Source organism: Rhinolophus ferrumequinum, chromosome 17 (assembly GCF_004115265.2).
Source record: "Rhinolophus ferrumequinum isolate MPI-CBG mRhiFer1 chromosome 17, mRhiFer1_v1.p, whole genome shotgun sequence".
NCBI lineage: Eukaryota > Metazoa > Chordata > Mammalia > Chiroptera > Rhinolophidae > Rhinolophus > Rhinolophus ferrumequinum.
This window is the reverse complement of record NC_046300.1, coordinates 24,629,026-24,649,075: the sequence shown is the minus strand read 5'-3', so window position 1 is coordinate 24,649,075 and position 20,050 is coordinate 24,629,026. Positions and strand designations below refer to the sequence as shown.

Sequence of the window (20,050 nt, the reverse complement as noted above, 5' to 3'; positions counted from 1 at the left end):
ACCATCTTGGACAGGTTCCTTAATTCTCTGAGCCTCATTTGTAAAGTGACATCACAGCTCCCACCCTTCAGGTTATGATAAGGACCAAGGGAATTTGAAAATATTTGGAAATTTAAAAGTAGGACCCCGGTGTAAGTTACTGGGAAATTTCTTCATTACTATAGTCACTATTATTATGATCTACTCATCTCATGGCCAGGCCTCATCACCATCAAGGTGTGGAAAATTGGAGCTATTATATGGCCTCCACCTTGAGGTGCCCGGAGGTGATTTAAAAATTCATACTACCGTGTTTCCCCGAAAATAAGAGTGGGTCTTATATTAATTTTGGTCCAAAAGACGCATTAGGGCTTCTGTTCACGGGATGTCATCCTGAAAAATCATGCGAGGGCTTATCTTCCAGTGAGGTCTTATTTTCGGGGAAACACGGTAGCACAGAAGCCCACTTCCCTAGACCCCGCCATTACCGAGGTAAAATGGAAATGAAATTGCTTCTCTCTCCTCTTTCCAGACCAAATTTTACCTTTTGTGAATATTTTTCCCTTTCAAGGTTACCGGTCAGGTTCATTTAAATTTGTTATGAGGGGCAAGGAAGGTTGGGTACACAGATGAATTTGTACCCAATTCTGTAGCATCCTAAATACAGCCTGAGTTGTTCTTCTCTGAGGTCTTTGCATTTTAATAGTAAATCTAGGATCCAATGAAGTGAATCTATAATGGTTGAATGTCTGATGATAGTAAAAACTTTAGAACTCAAATAGAAGAGAACAGAGGCAAGGTGTGTTCAAATCATACCACGCTATGATCCACCTTTTCCATTAAACTGGAAAAGTTTCCATAAAACTACCCTATTTGGGAGTGTAGCATAAAAGAATAGTAAGAAAAAAATTAAAAGCCAGCACAGTTAGACTAGGGATGGGGCTGGTTAAAAAGGCACATAAGACTCTGAGTTGATAAAAATGTGGGACAATAGCAGTAGCTCCGCCTTTGCTGTGGCCCAAGGTGTTAGTCCTAGCGGATCACCTCTTAGCGCAGAAGGCATGGTTGGAATTCCTCTGCTGGGTATGCTGGGAAACTAGGGCCCACAGAAGAAACACCAGCAAATGACTAGTGAATGGCAAAGCTGTAATTTTCATTTCAGATTTTCGGCAGTCACGGTAAGTGTTTTGCCTTCAGGGAGTGAGACAAGACAACCAGGATCTGTGGTTGAATTTGAGCTTAATTTGCTGCGGCTCATTATTTTGCTCTTGGCAAAATGATTAATCTTTCTTTCCAACTCACCCACCCCTTTTAATTCAAGTTCAACAATCTCATTCTGGGGCTCATCTCTACTCTTCCATTTTAATCTATGTCTAGGCCAAATCATTGTCCCCTTCTCTCCCTCTTCCCTTCTCTTTTCCTTTCTCTTTCCCAGATAAAGTCACCATGGCATGGAAAGGGTATATGCCAGGCCACTTACCAACAGAATGACACAGGGGATGTTAAGAGGCCAGGGTTGGCTTCCCAAAGTGGATATAAGGTCATCCACCCCCAAAAGGAAGGTATAAAATTGAATAGGATAAGTGTACTTGACACATGGTAGAATTCTTTCGTCATCGTGTGCTAGGTTCTGGGGCTACTGGGTGAGTAAAATTCTGTTTCTGCTTTGAGGACTAGATCAGTAGTGCTGGGAGTGGGGCTTTTGTGGGGGGTCAGAGTGGGCTTTAAAACAATCAAATACCCCCCATTTGAATCTAAAACCATGTGCTACTTTTTAATTTATTGTCACATTGACTAAAACTTGGAGTAATTTCTAGCCACATAAGGTAGTGATAGAAACATCAAGAAAAAAACAACCAGTAAAATTTTATGAGGCCAACTCTAAAAAAACCAACCAACTTGACGGCCTGCTATGTTTATTGTGCATTTTTCTCATAGCTCTCTGCACGGACTATCTTTCTCTATGGGTGGACTTTCATCTCTGAGGAAAGTTTCTAAGAAATGGAAGCTAGTTTCTTTTGAAGCATCAGACCGGTGGTTTGAGGAAATGTTTTAACACAGCAGGAGAAACGACTTCAACAGGTGCCCCGCTGGCCAAAGCAAGCGGTTAAAACTGACTCTACTGACACCTGGTGGAGAGTAGGGTAGCTTTCCTGTGCCAAAGAAAGTGTGTGTGTGTGTGTGTGTGTGTGTGTGTGTGTGTGTGTGTGTGTGTGTGTGTGAAGGGACTGGAAACGCATTCATTATGTCAGGGAGTTAAATAACTCCTGAGGAATGAGGGTACAACTCAGAACCACCAGATGCCTGAATACATAATTATGGTTAGGTGACTCACTGAGACACGGGCATGAAAAACAACAAATGAGAATGTGAAAATAAAATATTAGGAATAGAGCAAATAATTTATTATTAATTTCTTAAAAGTGTTTGGTGATGAATAAGATGACAACAGCAACAAAAAACAAACAGCCACCTGCCCCCAACCTTGGACAGCTTCGTAAGGAAAGATGCTATTTCTTGACCACTTGACAGAGCTATCGACATCCCAGAGAGATGATATCGCCCAGACTGAGCTAGTGCTTTGCTGCATCTGGAATCTGCAGTAAACTCCTTGCAAAGTTTTAAACCCGGGATAAAAAGAACAACCTCCCTAAGGAGGTGTTATCAAGACTACTTTGTCCCTAAAATTCCTTAAAGATGAAAAAAAAAATTCTCCTGATAAATATAATTGTTTACTACTGCTTAAATGCCAAGTGGTGGGTGAGGGAGGGGGACTACATTACAAAGTTCCTACAGAAATATACTTCATAAACTTTACACAGATTCCATTTTCCCTTCACTGGTTTCTTGTCTGATACTGCTTGATGATGGTCCCCGTGGCTGACTTCATTGGCCAATTTCTACGGTTTCCTGGGAGGTGTCATGTACATACTATACAGCACATACAGAATCTGGATTCTGTCTTTCAATAGTGTTTTAAAGGGGATTTTCAGGAATGCACCAGAGCAATTATTAGCTCAATTTTAAAGAATTAATCTGTTATAAGTTATGAAGAAAGGACTGGGGCACTAAATGACAATTTAAGTTGTTATTTTAAAAAAATCATAGGAAACACAGTTCAGGGTTCAGTCAGGGAGCTGAGAAGGGTAGATTTATGTAGGAAGGAAAAGAAAAGATTTATGTAGGAAGGTAAAAAAGAAAAGAACCCCCTAAAAGATTCATGTAGTTACAATTTTCTTACAGTTTTCTCCCCTGACATTTAAGTTAAATTTAGAATGTGTATCTCCTTAAGTATGCTGGCTCACATCAGGATTCTAACCAGAAAGTGTACAGTAAAAATATACTTCGCCCTGGGGTCTGTGATTTTAGAAGATAGAGAGTCCCAACTTTGTCAGTTCATGGCACCCTTAGTATTTCAGTAATTTTTTTTTGCAGTGACCCCAGGTCAAAAGAAATACTTAAATGTTCTATTTATTAAGTAGTAGTAGTATTTGTGTGGCATCAGTTGTTGCTGAGTTTCCCCCAAAAAAATTAAAGACATTCCATTGTATTCCTATAGGTTTGCTGAGGCACCCCCATGGTGCCTTGGTACGGAGTTTGGGAACCATGCCTGTAACAGTTTTGGGAAGCAGTGAAAAGTTCAAGGGTATGGTTTACATGATCTTGTTTCACCTCTCACTCTTTATGAGACCATGGCCACATAATTTGACTTTTCAGCTTCCTATAGCTCAGTGAGTCAGCCTGGCTTACTATTGTGGAGCAGAGAATAGGACAATAAGACACAGAGGGGCCTTTGCAGGATATAAGCCAGTCTTTTGAATAAGTAAGACCTGACCATCATTCAGCTTCCTGTGCCCCTATCATATGGGGAGGTCGTGATGAAGTCTCTAAGCAGGAAAAGAACACAGCCCTTGCATTGTCAAAGAAGGGGGTGCAATAAGTCAGGTTATCACCGGGGATTTACAGGGATGCCAAAGGTAGCTGAGAAGTTGGCCTGATACTAATTTCTTAGGTGACAAGCTGACAAAAGAGCACGAGATGTTACACATGCCAGAATATTTGTATGAATAGATTTATAAATGGCAGGCTGCCTGCTTTTCCATCCTGTTCTGTTTCCTACTTATATGCATCCATGAAATTACATACCAACTAAACTACTAGTTCTCAAACTTTGACAAGCTCCTGGAGGGCTTGTTAAAACAGAATGCTCTGCTCCACCCCCAGAGTTTCTGATTTAGCCAGAGTGGAGTGGGGGAAAGTGGGTCTGAGAGTCTGTATTTCTACCAAGTTCCCAAGTGATCTGACTATAATTTCTAGGAATCCTATGTTGGGAGCCACCAGCCTAGCATTTGGGCCATGTTAGAGGAGCTGACGCGCCATGTTGGTAGGTTACATTGGATGCTAAGCAGGTATGCCTAATTCTCCATCCCTGACCAGCATGTCAGCCTTCTCTGAACGCTACCAGTGAAAAGGCACTTCCCAAGGCATCCAGCTCTGTTGGTGAAGAGTTTCCTTCTCTGAAGGACACTTCCACTTTAAGGCGGCACCCGTGACTTTGAGACGCTCAAGTCCTACCGTAATAAAGTGACGAGACACGATATGTTCAGTAGTTTTACATTTTCGAAGAGGTTGGCTTTGCACTTTGCTATCTTACAAGTTTGGGGCACAGTCATGGATGTTGAGATTAAGGTCCTTAATCTGAAGGAGGGGTCTCACGGCAGAATCAGCAGAGGAGACTTGCTCAGCATCTTCAGGACTGGGCACAGGCATGTGCACCTGGAAGAGGCTTTTCGGCTGACTCTGTTGAGAACTGCTCATGAGAGAAGCACTTTAGTCTGAGCCTGAGTGTGGGGATAGGCCACCCTATGGTCACCCTCCTACCCCTGATGCCATTCACCTGCTGCGATGAGTCTATATGCGTGCTCACGGGTTTGGATTCACTGGACACATCCTTGCTGTATTATGGCCTGTTTGACTTCCACAGACCTGCAGAGACCTTTCTTTCCTGTCTTTTGCCACCCCTCCTTGGGTGGTGGCAAAGTCATGGCCAGTGTGGTTTAATTCAAAGTACATTGCTAATTAAAAACCATTAGCTACGCACTGGACAACACATTTTAAAAGTGGTACCTGTTAGAGTACCAGCAGGTCATTTGCACTCACTCTCTGTACGCAACCCACACTCATTTTCCTCTCCTATCTCATGCCCTTATTTTCTCAGGGCAGGGTTCTCCAAGTGTGGTCCCCAGATCAGTAGCATCAGCCGCACCTGGGAACTCTTTAGAAATGCAGATGCCCAGGCGCACCCCAGACCCACTGAGTCAGAAACTCTGCAGGTGAGGCACAGCAGTCTGTGTTAATCAGTCCTCCAGGTCATGGCCATGATGCATACTGGGCTTTGGGAACGACTGCTTTATCCCGTCTCTGCACTTCCCCGCTCATTGTCACAGATTAAAAGGTCTTCCAAAGGTAGGGACCTTTGACCTTCCTCTCCCCACCAGCTGGCCCAGCCATCAGCACATAGCAGACACTCAAGAAACCCTTGTTAGTTACCGAAGCGAGGGCAGCTCTACGTCCTGCTCCAGGGGAGTGAATAAACACTCCCTCAGTGTGCCACTTCTGAGAGGCTGCGTCTAAATCAGCTCTCTTCTTATGGCTTGTATTTTCCATATTTACAAATCAGCTTTCCTTAAGTCCTTTCCAAGTTTTTTACATTCTTTTGAGCCCAGGAAGCCAAAACCAAGATGTGATGTTTTAGCCAATGTCTGTTTCCTGCTGGGGGGAAGGGCTTTTCTGCATGATTCTTAAATTCCATACTCCCAGCATCGTGATTATTTTCCGAACAATAGAATGAGATTGCTGATTCATGTTCGGCTCACGGCTCCAAGCATCTTTTTTCCTGCTGTACTTGTGCCCATGGAACACAATAATGTTCTATTCATCACTCGGAATTAGAAATGCCAACAGCTCAGATATGCAACCGAGGGGTCCTCCCCTCCCTTTTGGCTTATTTAAAGCCTTCCCACAAATAACACATTTTGAAATATTATACGGCGTTCACTTTGAGCCATTTCACTGGGGCAAGGATGGTTAGACCTTATCTTTTTTTATTGGCAGCTCCTTGCACAATGCCTGGCACATTGTAACTACAATTCCCTAAAAAACGCTTGTTTGAGTGAATCGCATTCCCACTTCCTGAAGTACAAGGCCTTATCCTTCTATTCTGCCCTGACATAGTACAACCAGCCCTCTGCCAGGTGCAGGGAGAAAGCCTGCTCTCACATTCAGAGGCTCATGTTTGAATTCAGCCAAACAATGGGATTGAGCACCTCAAGATCTGTTGGTCCAGGGGGGCTCCATCCATCCCCATCCCAGTTGGCATACTGTCTGCAATGCCAATTCTGGTTTTGCAATAGCAGTGAGATCGCTGGTCGTCTTGAAACAGCCTTGCCAATAAGCTTTGCCAGTCGGCCACCAGGGCCAGCTGTGGGGTTTTGTTTCCCAGCTGCAAAGTCAAACTTGTGGGACTGCTGAGTGCTCCTAAATTTCTAATGGTCAACCTGAGCTGCACAATGAATCACCTGGGCAGCTTTGCAAAGTCTCAGTGCCCAGGCTGCACCCAAACCAACTCGTGTTTTGTAGCTCAGGCCTCCGTCTTGTAAAGCTGCCCAGGTGATTGAGACGTGCAGCCAAGGTGGAGAACCACTGCCCTAATGTGGCCTCTAAGATAGTACCTGGGATGTCTCCCTATTCTGCTCTTGCTCCCTTCTGATCTCTTTTCTACACGGCAGTGAGAGCGGTCCTTTGAGGATATAATTCAGCCCGTGGCAGCCGCTGTCCAAAACCCCGCTACGGTCCCCATGATCTGCCCCGCTGGCCTTTCTGTCGTGGTTTCCTGCTTCTTTCCCCAGTTCAGCTTCACCAGCCTCCATCTTGTTCCTCGAACGTGTCCTCTGGGCCGCCACCAGATGGCCTTTGTCCTGGGGTTGCTCCTGAAATGCTCATCCCCGGATATCTGCTCGGGTCCCTTTCTCCCCGCCACTAAGTCTTGCAAACCTTCACTTCTCAGGGGTGCGCACCTTGCCCACCCCCGTCCCTGCTGGACCTGCCTATCCCTGCACCGGCTTCCCCAGTATCCCTTAGCCTGCTTCACTCTCTCGTTCCCACAGTGTGGAGCACCTTCTCACACCGTGCACAGTCTACTTCTGGTTTTGCTATTGCGATTGCGGCCTATTGCTTTGTCTCCCACTGCTAGGGGTCAGCTCCTTGAGGTCGGGGTCTGCGTTGTTCACGGACTACCTCGAGAACTCAGACCGTGTGTGCCACACAGCAGGCTACAGTGAATGCTTGTTAAATGAAGAATGATGGTCACCTCTATAGGTCGTGGTGAAAGATAGGCGCTGAATGGAGGAAGGAAGGCTCAATGATGCATGTAGAAAATGTATTTTTCAAAAAACAACAGATTTTGAGGAAACACTGATCATTTGCTTCTAATTATATGACATGCCTGGTATTGCCGGGCAATGTCTAGATTAAAAAAAAATAAATCTCCCTTGCAGAGACCAAGTGAATTAGTAGTTATCCAGGGCTGGGCAGTAGGGAGGGGGTGGGAGGCAGATAGGTACAGGAACAGGGAGTGACTGCTAATGGGTATAGAGTTCTTTTGGGGGTGATGAAACTGTCCCAAAATGAGATTATGGTGATAGCTGCACAACTCTGTAAATATACCAAATCCACTCAATTGTGTACTTCAGTGCATGAACTTTGTTATGTAAATGATGTCTCAGTAAAACTTTAGAAATGTACATTTAACTGAAGCATCACATAGAGTGCTAAATCTAAAGCTGAAAAAGAAACAGGCTATTATTTCTTATCAGGTATGTGAATTTTCTCTGGCTTGGGTTTGGAATTGGAGGCAAGAGTGCCTTCTTTAGGTCTTCTTTGCTGCCAGAAAGATCTATTAGTGAATAAAGAAATGTAACTTAAAATTTATGATCAAGGCCTAACTAAAGAGTAACTTATTTGGACTATATGGCTTTCCCTTAGTAACTTCCACACCTCCTGAGAGTCTGGTCTTTTTCAGGACTAGCAGTTTTGGAAAGCAGGCAGCCACTTTCGGTGAGTCCACGCTTTGTATAGATTTGACCCTTCTGAATGTATAACGCCAAGAAAAACTCTAGCTGTGCTGACATCAGCCATCTACTGATGACCTACTGTCCCACACATCACAGAGTTTAATTTGTCTGAACCATGAACTAAGACGCTGCTTGGCTAGCTGCCCAGTGAAGCTTCCTGCAACTGTCTGATGTTGTGGTTGGCTAGTAACACGTATGGAACATGATGGACAGCAACAACCCAATGAGGACCATTCTCCCTCCCCTGGGAGCTCAGCCACACACCCTGTTAGGCTGTGAAGGGGGAACGCCTCCCTTCTGCGCTTCTGCCCATTTCTCTGCGCAGTCTTGCCATAGGTTTGCCTGAACACAGAGGCTTTGGCTGAATGAAGGTCAGGGGGCTACCAAGAGCCCTGGTTTCAACATTCCCACTAGGGAATCCCTCAGATATGAGCAACGCTGTGATATAGAAAGAGTGTTGGGGCCTGTCGCTATGAGGAGGACACAGGAGGACACTATGTCACTGATAACCAGACCATTGGAAGGAAGAGACACTCAGAGGTGTTTGCTGCTCATTGATGAAACAAGGTGAGGGGGACAGAGAAACTTGCCCTTTGTCCTCCAGCTGGTGAGAGGAGGAGTTAGAATGCCAACCCAGTGTGCTCAACTGCTGAGCCATTCTGCTTCCCACCCACCATGTGCATGTCACTCAGGTGGGTGCTGTGATGGGCACTAAGATCTCCTCCCTCCCCCCTGGCAAGCACCTGGTAGAGATGATGGAACACACGCAAAAACTTCTAATTAGAGGAGGTTGTATTTGGTACTCTGTCAGAGGTGCAGAGGGCCATGGCAGTGTGGAGGAGGGGAAGAATCACTACAAATACAGCAACTCTGCAAAACACAGATGCTCTGCAAATCATCACGCCATCTCAGCACAGGGGTCACGCCAGTCTTCCCGGTCAAGACCAGCTGTGAACTGAGGGTCTTTCAGAATGTGGGTCGTACGAAATGTAGGTGACTGGGCTGCAATCATTCTGACCATGCAATCTGGACGCTTGGGCAGAATATCTACATCAGTTTGTTTTAATATCGTCTGTACATTTGTCCTAAAAGAATAAGTATGTCCCTTACAGAGAGATTATAAAGACTTAATGAGTTCATACAAGAAAAGTGCTCAGGACAGTGCCTTGTGCGTAGTAAGTGCTCAATAAACGTAAGTTGTTATTGTTATGTGGATTCTGGAGAATTCAGTCATTTTGTTGCACAGTGAGAGAAGAGCTGGCATGTGTTCTCTTCATGGGGTAGCTGAGATGGGGTAGCAAGTGGGTAAAGGAGTGGAGTGTTCACCAAGTGTCACTGCTATCTGTTGAGAATTTGATTTACTTCATGCATAGCTGTAGTTTATAAAAAGGGCACAGCATCAGACATGCTATTTGTCAGGGTACAACAATTTTTTTTTTTTTACAAAATAATTGGTAACGTTAGGAAAGCGTATTTCCATCCTCTAGCAGGATACTGTGCAAAAGAGATTTAATAAAGAGGATAACCCATTCACTGGGGACAGCAGCCTTTGTAAAACTGACTCTTTCAAGCAGTGTTGCAACAATTAAGGGGAACTATTTGTGTGGCCTCTGTTGGGACTTCAACTAATGTTTTCTCAGTGAGAGAACGTTTAAATCAGTATTTTTCACAACATGCACTTCCTTCAAAGAATATAGTTTTGGTCCCAAAATGATAGTTTTTATGGATGTGATTTGAAACACTTCAGTTGTACATCTCCAGAGTCATAAAAAATTTATTTTAAAACAAGACTCACTTGCATAACCCATTGTCTTATATAAAAAGGGAAGACAGTGGGCCTTGGTCATCAACTTGTCTTACTGATTTTACCTGCCCTAGATAAAAGTGAATCATGTAATTTTCAGGAAAAACAAATTCATCTGCTCTGAAAACAAAGATTTCCAAAGAAAGGGAGATCATCCAGTTTCTAAAACACCAGAGAAATAATGAGGATCCCCCATGAAATAAATGTGTGCAGGGAGCCATCTCTTCTTAGCTCCAAGGAAAAGACCAACTAGATCAAACATGGCCCTCGGCTTTGTAGTAAAATCTACAACAAATCTAAAGAGTTTCTTTTTGTGTGTTCAATGAAGTTGAGTAGAGAGAAAAGATATTTGTTAACATGTTAACACCATACATCTTACACATGTGTATCCAGTTCCCTAAAAAGGATGATAATGATAATAAGGAAGAAAATAACAGTAACAGCATCTAACAATTTTTGAGTGCTTCATATAGGTTCACCACTCTCCTAAGTGTCCTCATATACCACCTCCTTTATTTACAGTTTCTCCTTTACAGTTGGGAGACCTAAAGTGAAGAGGTATGAGATTTTTAAGCGGGAGAGCCAGGAATTGAACCCCGGTCTCACGAATCCAGACTTTTTGCTCTAAACCACTACACTTGACTGCTTCTTGCAAGAATAAGAACAGCTACGTGCATTTGTAATGCCTCTTTACATCGATGATTTCACCTGAGGCTCACAACCTCATTTTTAAAAATCTCTTTTACAAATGAGGACACTGAGGCTCAGATGTCAAAATGTCTAAAGATAAACACTGGTATATGGAAAAATCAGGATTAAAAATCATGCCTCCTGACTCCTAAGCTTGTTCTTGAAGAATCTGATCTTAAATCTTTTCTGAATGGAAGGTCCTGACAACTAACTATTGATGTCATGATCTTCATGAGACAAATCTAACCAACAAGTTGCACCTATAGGAAATTTCTAGCTCAGAGTATCAGGCAACGGAAATTTTAATGTATAGAACACAGGGTTTGGTCAGGTTGACACAAATTATTTGAAAAGTTCAGTTTTGATGAATTGGAACTCTCTCACACGCCCAGCCCACTATTAGTGAGAAATATATTAACCTAAGTAGCAGGCAAAAAATTTCTTGTTAGAGATGAAACATTTACTGAGTTCAGTAAAAGTTACCTAGTTGTCCAGAAAAGGAGAAGTTCTATTAATAATTGCTGATCCATTTGATTGAGGATATTCTTCCTATTATTTTGCAATTGAGTTCATGAGAATAAACCTTACAAGTTTACCAACTGGGGATGAGGGTGTGAAAATAAACTTCCCTTGAGTCCCGACCCCTCACATGCTACCCAGGCTCAATCTTACATTGATACAGCCAGAAAGGTTTATAAAGGGATTATCAATGAATACTCCCCTAATAAAGGAAAGGTTGCTTTTCTTGAAAAGCCAAGAGATATTTGGAAATTGAGGACATTGGTAGTTGTTCAAAGGCAAGATTCAGAATAGTACAATGGATAAAGCTGGCTGGCTGTCACTTACAAAACCACAGACTTTCCAACCCAAAAGCTCAGTGCCAGATTGTCACTTACTGCACATCGGCTCCAAATCCACCCTGCTATTCTGCGCTCCGTGATCCTGGGGATGGAACCTTGCAAACTCTGTCCTAGAGTCCCATGTCATAGGGCTTTCTATTTGATTCTTCCAACAGGAGGCACGAACAGGAGACTAAAAGGTGAGAAGGGAAAAAAGCATTTCTTCCTTCCCTCTCTTTTCATGCCCCTGGGAACATCTGCCAGCAGAGGCTGTTGGTTGGAGTCTCCTGCCTCTTTGCATCTCTCAGAGGTTCTAGCACTAACTGGCTGGCCCCCTCTCTTTGTGCTTGGCGTGCCAGCTCCATAGGACTGCCTGTCCCAACTCCTGGATCCTAGTAACCCCATCTGTAAGGGTGACAGCTACTTCTTCTTTACTAAATCTTTGGGCGCTCCAACACCCATGTGACAATCAGTTCCTGGTACTAAAATAAATCCTTCTGTTTGAATTACCTAGTGTCATTTTGTTTTCCTGCCTGGACCCTGACTGTTGCATGCTGGTGGCATGCTTGCAGCACATATCAATTCTTAACAACAGTGCAGCACCAGAAACAACAGCACTGCCTGAGTTCAAACCTGCTTCTGCTAAGTGTCAGAAGTTATTACTTCTAGCCAAGCACTGAGCATGTGTGAGTAATTATGACTCCAAACTGAAGGGTAGTAGACTAGAAGGATTCAAAGGGTCAAATTTTCTATAATTATTTTTTAGCATAAAAATTACACCTATTCACATGGAAATGTTTGCAAACACAGAAAATATACAAGAAAAAAATTACAACCTGTCCTAGAGTTAACCACTGATATTTTGACATATTCTTTCTGGTCTTTCCTCCCCTCTCCCCACAACAAACTTCCACATATTTTAAAATAATTATTATTTTTAACCAACATGTGATCTCTAATATTTTCACATGACAAAATGAGGAACTCGGCTCTAAGAGGGGTGTGACCTGGCTTCATCACAAGGACAACTTGTCTTTTCTGCTTCGGGACTGAATCTCTCCTTCAGGGGCTGCTTACCTCTGACTCAGAAACTAGACAATGGCCAGAGCTCCAGGCTGCCATCTCTGGTATGTCTGTTAAGCCTTGTCATTTGGGATCGTCAAGTAAATAAGAAACGTGCGTACGTTCAGGAGGAGTGCTTAGTATCATGAGCTGGGTCTTAGGGTGAGTCAATGAAAATGTTTGAAGGAATCTGGAACATAACAGTCTGCCCTGTAAGGAGTGGCACGTTTGGACGGGAGACAGCACAAATGCTATTTCCCTGGTCTGCACCACATATTCCGTATTTTGTTACTTCATTCATTCATTCATTCATTCACAACTATTATCAAGTATCTACTAAAGCACAAAGAAGGAGGTAACATTCTCAATGACTTTTGTGAAACCAGCATAATTATGATACCCAAAATATGAATAAGACAGCATAAGAAAGAAATTTTCCCAGAGCACTTATTTATATTGGTGCAAAAAAAAATCTTGAATAAAATATCATAAATAACCCTTGGGAAAAATTAAAAGGACAATATACCCGACAAAATGGAAATATTTCCTGGAAAACAAGGATAGGTCAATATGAGGAACACTAAAATTGCTAATTATAGTAATGAGTCCACTGAGCAAAAGAATTTGATCTTGAAGGATGTTAAAATGGCTTGTGATAATATTCACTGCTTGTTTTTGACGATTTTTTAAGGAAGACTAAACAAATATTTTCTTGACATAATATGAAACATATGAAAAAAGAAAATAATATATGGAAAGAAAAATAGAAAAAAGAAAAATAAATATATGGAAAAGTTTGAAAAAGAAAAGTAATGAGAGGGAGTTAACCCTATCAGATATTAAAATATAGTATAATGTCGTAATGATTAAAGCAGTGCAGTGTTGGTGCATGAATAGATAGATCAATGGTGCAGGACAGACATTCAGAAATAAATTTCAATATGTATGGAAATTGAGAATATGATAAAAACTGGCTTATTCAATTCAAGGAGATAGAACAAACAGTAAACCATGTAGGAAAAAAGCGAAAGTTGAATCCATAACGCATACTTTACACCTTATAACTTGGTTAAATACCAAGTGGATGAAATATTTAAGTGTAACAAATGAACATCCTAGAAGGAACTATGAGAGAATCCTTGCTTTAAAATAGGGAAGACTTTCTTACTATAGCACAAAATATAGAAACTACCCACAATCTCACTTCTTCAACACCTATAACACCTGTATCTTGAACACCTGTAAAAGGAGACAGGTAAAACGTCAATGCCTATCCGTAGGGACTAGGTAAATAAAAGATCCGGCCGTCCCCCCAATGGAATGCTATGTGCAAGTGAAAAAAACAATGATGAAACTCTTTATGAGTTTACATAAAACAATCTTTAAGAACTATTGTTAAGTGAGAAAAGCAAAGTGTACATGGCATGTGACAACTATGAAAACAAAGAGAAAGAGGAATATGTAAATGTGTATGCAGAGAATATCTATGGATGGGCATACAGGAAACTAACAACACTGCTGGCCTATGAGCGGGGAACCTCATGGTTAAGGATGGGGGTTGGAGAGAGACTTTTTACGGCAGACTTTTAAATACATTTTACATTGTTAACCATGTACAGAATTTAGTATCTGTTCCAAAGAAAGAAATGAACACAGTACAATATAGTGAATACAATATAAAAGGTAGAAAATTTGAGGGAAAGCTCAGGAACAGTACACACTTTACAAAATCATTGTAAAGACTACATGTAAAAATGTTGTGATAGTGGCATAAAATAATATAAAAAAGAAAATGAAAAGTATAGATGGTAGAAAATGTTCTTGATCTATAGAAAGGTAAAAATTGGTCTTCTCTCCTACTCAGTATGACTCTAGAGCAAGGCTTGTCAACTTAGCTGCCCGCAGGGGCTAGACATCCGTTCACCTTACAGGAACGAGTATGCCTCAGTGCACGGGACATAGCAGTGGATAAATACAGGAAAAAACATCCCTGTCCTCATAAGCTTTCAATCTAGAGGGAGATGGCACAGGTTATTAAACAAATATCACACAGAACAACAAACATCAAAAAGGGGAGGGTGTCCAATCAGACATAGTGAGGTCAGGATAGTTGATAATGGCAGTGACGGACGCCAGCCTGTTTCCTTTAAAAAGAAGGCGACAGGTACAGGATTCCAGGAGGGGACTGTCATGCGGGGTTGTGGGAACAATTTTGCCAGGTCTTCGGATTTCCCAGAGGACACGAGAAATCCAAGTATGTACTTGAAATCTCCTGATTTTAGAATCTTGACTCAATTTTTAAATAAAACCACCATGTGGGTCAAATAACACAAATTTTGCTGGTCAAGGCTGGGCTGGGTGCGGGGGGAGGGGGTGGCCAGTTCAAATCTCTAAAGAAATGAGATTGAGTTTTAAAACAAACACATCGGAATTTGTAAGCCCTGTCATCTGATGAAGCTATGCACATTTTCCATTTCTTCGAACATTTATGTAACTCCTCACTGAAAACGAGGTGGCTCTTTAGAGCCTTTTTCTTTCTTCTTCTTCTCTCTTTTTTTTTTTCTTTCCACATAAGAAAATCTATATCATTTTGGACTTAAATCTTGTTTGGACCAAATGAAGGCGGAGGATGTGTTTAATGACATACTCTTGGCCTTGAAGGCAATCCCAACAGAGTTGCAAATATTTAGAGAAAGGGCAGTATCGCTAGAAGAAATATCCTTCCTTCTAAAATAACTGTTGAAGAAGATTGCACTTAAATGTGCAAGAGTAGACACAATTGTCTTAGAGTCGACACAATTGTCCTAGCCTTGTTGGCAATTAGTAAAACGTTCAATCCATTGGATTCAATTAATTGCTCTAGGGTGTGTGTTGGTTGTTGTTGCTGTTTTGTTTTTTTAAGGGCTCAGTTCCTTGGACCTGATTGAATGCTATGATGCAGTTTATTCTAGGGATCCTTGGCATACATATCTGCCCAAACAAAGGCTTTGTGCCAAACACAACAGGCACATACACCATTTTTATTTTCCTACGACCAATGGCTTAGTTTCTGTGGTCAGCTAATGACATTAGTCAGTAGAATCACAGTGAGGAAGAACGCAGAGCTATTTACGAGCCTGTGACAGCTTGGATTTTCCTCCCTAACATGTATGAATCAGAAGCCACAAGTTTGCATTTTAGAAATATCTGTGGTAGTTAAGAAAGACAAACTGCACTTGTCATTATTATTATATTCTCATAAAAATAGTGTCCCTGGGAAGAGTATTAACAGTGGCATGGAGCTGTCCATCAAGATACCGACTTCGGGGCGGCCGGTTAGCTCAGTTGGTTAGAGCTCAGTGGTCTTAACAACAAGGTTGCCGGTTCGATCCCTGCATGGGCCACTGTGAGCTGTGGCCTCCACAACTAGATTGAAACAACTACTTGACTTGGAGCTGATGGGTTCTGGAAAAACACACTTAAAATAAATATAAGTTAAAAAAAAAATATCTACTTCAACAACCCCACTGTTGTCAAATGCTTATGCTTCCCTTGCTCTTAGTAAATGGAAAATCTGCACAGTATTCAAGCTGTCAATCCAGTACCTATGCGAAAGCACAATATTTTATTTTTTTATTTTTTTCATTTCAATTTTTAAAAATTAATTTATTTTTATTAATTTCAGTTGTACAACACAATGTTTTGTAATAGTTAGACATTTATCATTTATATCCCTCCCAAAGTGATAACACCATCCCCCAATCTACTATCCTTCTGACAACGCATACAGCTGTTACACGAAAGCACAATGTTTTAGATCAAATATGTCATAACTGTCTGTCTGTCCACCTGTCTTTCCACCATCCCACTTATCCCTCCCTCCCTCACTCCTTTTCTACCTCCCTCCTTCTTTCCCTTTATCTATTCTTTCATGAAATATTTATTGAGTACCTACTACTGGCCAATAACTGCTAGGCACACAGTATAAAACAAAAATAATCTATAGTATCTGTCCTTTTGGAGTTTACTGCCTTTTGGGAGAAGACTTTAACCACTTTAATAATCAAGTGAATTCATAATCAAGTGAATTATGAAATTCAAAGTAAAATTATAGCTATGTTAAGTGTTATAAGGGAAAGACTAAAAAGCAGGATTTGACTTAGGCAGGGAAGTCTTCTTAGTACAGGTGATGAGTGGGATGAGATTCCTAGACATGGGGCCTGTGATGTAATCAAAGGATGAGTAGGAGATAACCAAGTTGAAAGGGAGAGAAGGACCACCCCAAGCATAGGGCTAGAATGTGCGTAGGCTCATTCTATGGGGGGGGGGGGGGAAGCCAGATTCATGAGGGTGGTAGAAGGCTGGTGCAGGCAGAGAAGTGAGGGTAGGGAGCAGAAGGTAAGGTGAGGCTGGAAGGCAGACAGGAGGTTGTCCAGGCAGGGCCATTCAGCCCAGAGACAGGATGCTATACTTATCATAAGTTAGAATTGGTGAAGACTCTTAAGGAAGTAGAAACAATTAGATTTGCCTTTCAAAAATCACTGTGGCCATTTGTGTTCAGTCAGAGGAGGTCTGCATTTGCATATAGATAAATAGTAACTGGAGGTATTGGAGATGAGATTGCTCTAGGATTGCAAATAAAGCAGGAAGAGGAGTCCCTGAAACCAACATTTGAGGAGCTCTAACATGGAAAAGTCAGGAGGAAAGGTGAGCTAATAAGGGAAGCTGAGCAGCAAGTGAGCTAGCAAGAGAGCCTGTGAGGTACAAAGTAATCCTGGAGCGTTTGGAATCTAAGGGAATATCATGTCAAGAGGGAGAGAGTGATCAGTGGTATCAAATGGTGTTGAGAGGTCAAATAAGATGAGCTCTGGAAAACGTTCACTGGATTTAATAACACGAAGATCATCAATGACCTCAACAAGTGTTATCTGGTTGGTGAGAGGAGACCGGAAGCCAGACAGATTATACTGAAGAAAACTGGGAGATGAGGACACAGAGATGGTACACACTGAGGACACTTTAGGAAAGTTTGGCTGTGAAGGGGAGAAGAAATAATTGGGAGTTAGTTGCAGATGTTTGGATGATAGGCTTTTTAAAAAAATAGGAGAAGTGAACATGTTTAAAAACTGGTGAGAGAGAGAGAGAGAGAGAGAGAGAACTTGATATTAAAAAAATTCCTGGGAAGGGATCCCATCCAGAGAAGGGACAACTCTCCCACTGGAAGGGAGGAGAAAGGACGATGGGCACAGATATAGATGGGTTCACGTTTGGTGTCAGGAAGATTAGAGTTCCTGTGGGATAGGTTTCATTTTCTCTAAAGCAGGAAGTGAGGTTATCTGATGAGAGTAAGGGAGGAGAAGGGGAGGTCAGAGGTTTATGAAAGGTTAAGAAGTCTGAAACAGTTATTACAGAAAGTGAGAGTATACTGAACAGAGACTCTTAGTAAGACTTCAGGGCAATGTTGATGGCCCACTTCAGCCTGGTCATCTGAATTCATAGCAGCACCAATCAGGGCTGTTCAGTGACATTTTTTTTAAAGGGCTGGCAAAAGCCCTGCGCAGGAAATTAGGAGCCCTGGGTTATCGATCACGACAGCCGTGACTTGTCTTGTGACTCTGGGTACTTCCATCTTTAGTTCCCAGTTTCTTCAACTTGTGAAATGATGAGGTCAGATTAGACGCTACTCTTTCCAGTCTTAAACGTCTATGAATGGCCTCAACATTCATAGAAATACTCTCTTAGCTTATCAAGATTTTTCTATTAATATTTCTAGTCTTAATTTAAAAATGAAATGGAGCTTTATAAGATCTATAGAAAAATACGTGCTTCATAGGAAAGAAGAAATCTAGATAAATTATATGGCTATACGCAATGAACCTATCATATCTGATGTTTCTACATCTGAATAGGGATTGGCACACTTTATCTGCGCAGGGCCAGATAGTAAATATTTCAGGCTTTGGGGGCCATATAGTCTATTTTGCAATGATTCCATCATCCTGTATGAAAGCAGCCATAGACAATGCATGAATGCATAAGTACAGCCCAGTAAAACTTCATGAAAATAGGCAGTGGGCTGCATTTGGTCCTCCGGCTGTGGTTTGCTGTGAATCTACATAGTGGGATACTCCAGTTTCTTTAATTGGGGGATATTCTTAATTGGCCCCACGCGTGAAGCATTTTCCACAATTTACATGCAATGAATTATATAATGCATGAAACACACTCTCAAAGTAAGTGAATATACACTGGTCTACACACATGGGGCAATCTGCCGAAGTCATGATGAAGCCTGGAGAACGACAGCAGAGCCCAGCTGTGTGCCGTTTCAGCTCGGAGAACTCCTCCAGTTAGGAGCTCAGTTCTGTGGTTTGGCAAACCCAGAGCAGCACTTCCAATCCAGGGAGTGCGCCGACAAGAAACTGACTGCTGGAAGAACCACTTCTGTAGCTTTTTAACATCCAATTGGTGTAATAAATCAAAACCCTTTCTTTGTATTAATTTATTTACCACAGGGTTGGAGAGGTGTTCCTTTGAACAGAGCAGAGAGGGAGGAAAAGAAGGTGAAAGGCAGCGTGCTAGGAAGCAGGACGAGGCACCAAGACGGGGGCCTAGAAATCATTTGGGGGAAGGTGGGAAACTTAAAAAGGGCACCCAGCAATGCAGGCGACGCCTGAGAGCCAACGGGGTGGGAGGGTCCCGCCAGTCTGAGGCTGGGAGACAGGAAAAGGCTGAAGGGTCTGTTGCTTGGTTAGCTCCCCTGGGTGGGCCTGGTTTCAAAACCAAAATAAACTTGGGAGAGCCAGAGGGGAGGAAGGAAAGAAACAAACAAACAAGTCGAGCTTCAGCTTACGTTTTCTCCCAACCAACAGTCCCAGCCCTGAACTAAGCTGCCTGAAACTTCAGCTCTCATGTGTGTAGTTGTCTAACCCTTTCCTGGACTGTTGCTTTGCACTAGATGGTTAATAATCTCACATACGCTAGCTTTGCTCCCCAGCTAGACTAAAAGCGTGTGCAGGGTCATCTCTTTAGCTTTTTTGTTGAGTACAGACACATCATTCCCTTCAATACCAATTGCTATTACTCCATCACAAGCGCCGTGATCAGTACCGTACAGGCTGTACCTGGACAGTAGGTATGATTCTTATTCTCTTTTTTGACGGGAAGTAACTGAGGCATAGAGAGGCTGAAGAATTAGAATGAGGTTACTAGTAAGTAGCAAACCCAGAATTCTAACCAGGTCACTCTTACTCCAGGGCCCCAGTTCTTCACCTCTCAGCAGTTCAATGCCTTTTCTAGAGGTTAGAGTCAGAAAGAACCCCAGAGATTGCTGGATCCGGCTCCTTATTTTTAGATATGGAAATGGAAAATTCAATGGCTTGCCCAAGGTCACAGAGCCACTGGCTGAAAAGCTCACTTGGCCTCTTGATGCTTCTTCCTTCATGCTCTGACTGCAAAGGCCCATGCTGCTCAATGCGTATCCAATAACCCTTCCATAAATATCTATCAGGAATAGAGGGTGAATGATCAGTCACCTTCAGAATTTATTTTCGGATGCTGGAAGA

The 20,050-nt window shown here is 42.3% G+C and overlaps 1 protein-coding gene across 20 annotated transcripts in view; it reads right to left on the bottom strand.

Annotated features, from left to right (window-relative positions):
- The window catches only part of THRB (thyroid hormone receptor beta), a 335,981-nt gene that overhangs the window by 92,486 nt on the left and 223,445 nt on the right, over positions 1 to 20,050 (bottom strand). The window contains exon 1 of one of the 20 annotated variants that reach the window (XM_033132166.1): positions 11,502 to 11,699. The exons of the other annotated variants lie outside the window; for them this stretch is intronic. The gene's annotated coding sequence lies outside the window, so the exon portion shown is untranslated. Of the gene's footprint in view, positions 1 to 11,501; positions 11,700 to 20,050 lie in introns of those variants that run through there. 20 annotated transcript variants of the gene reach the window in all.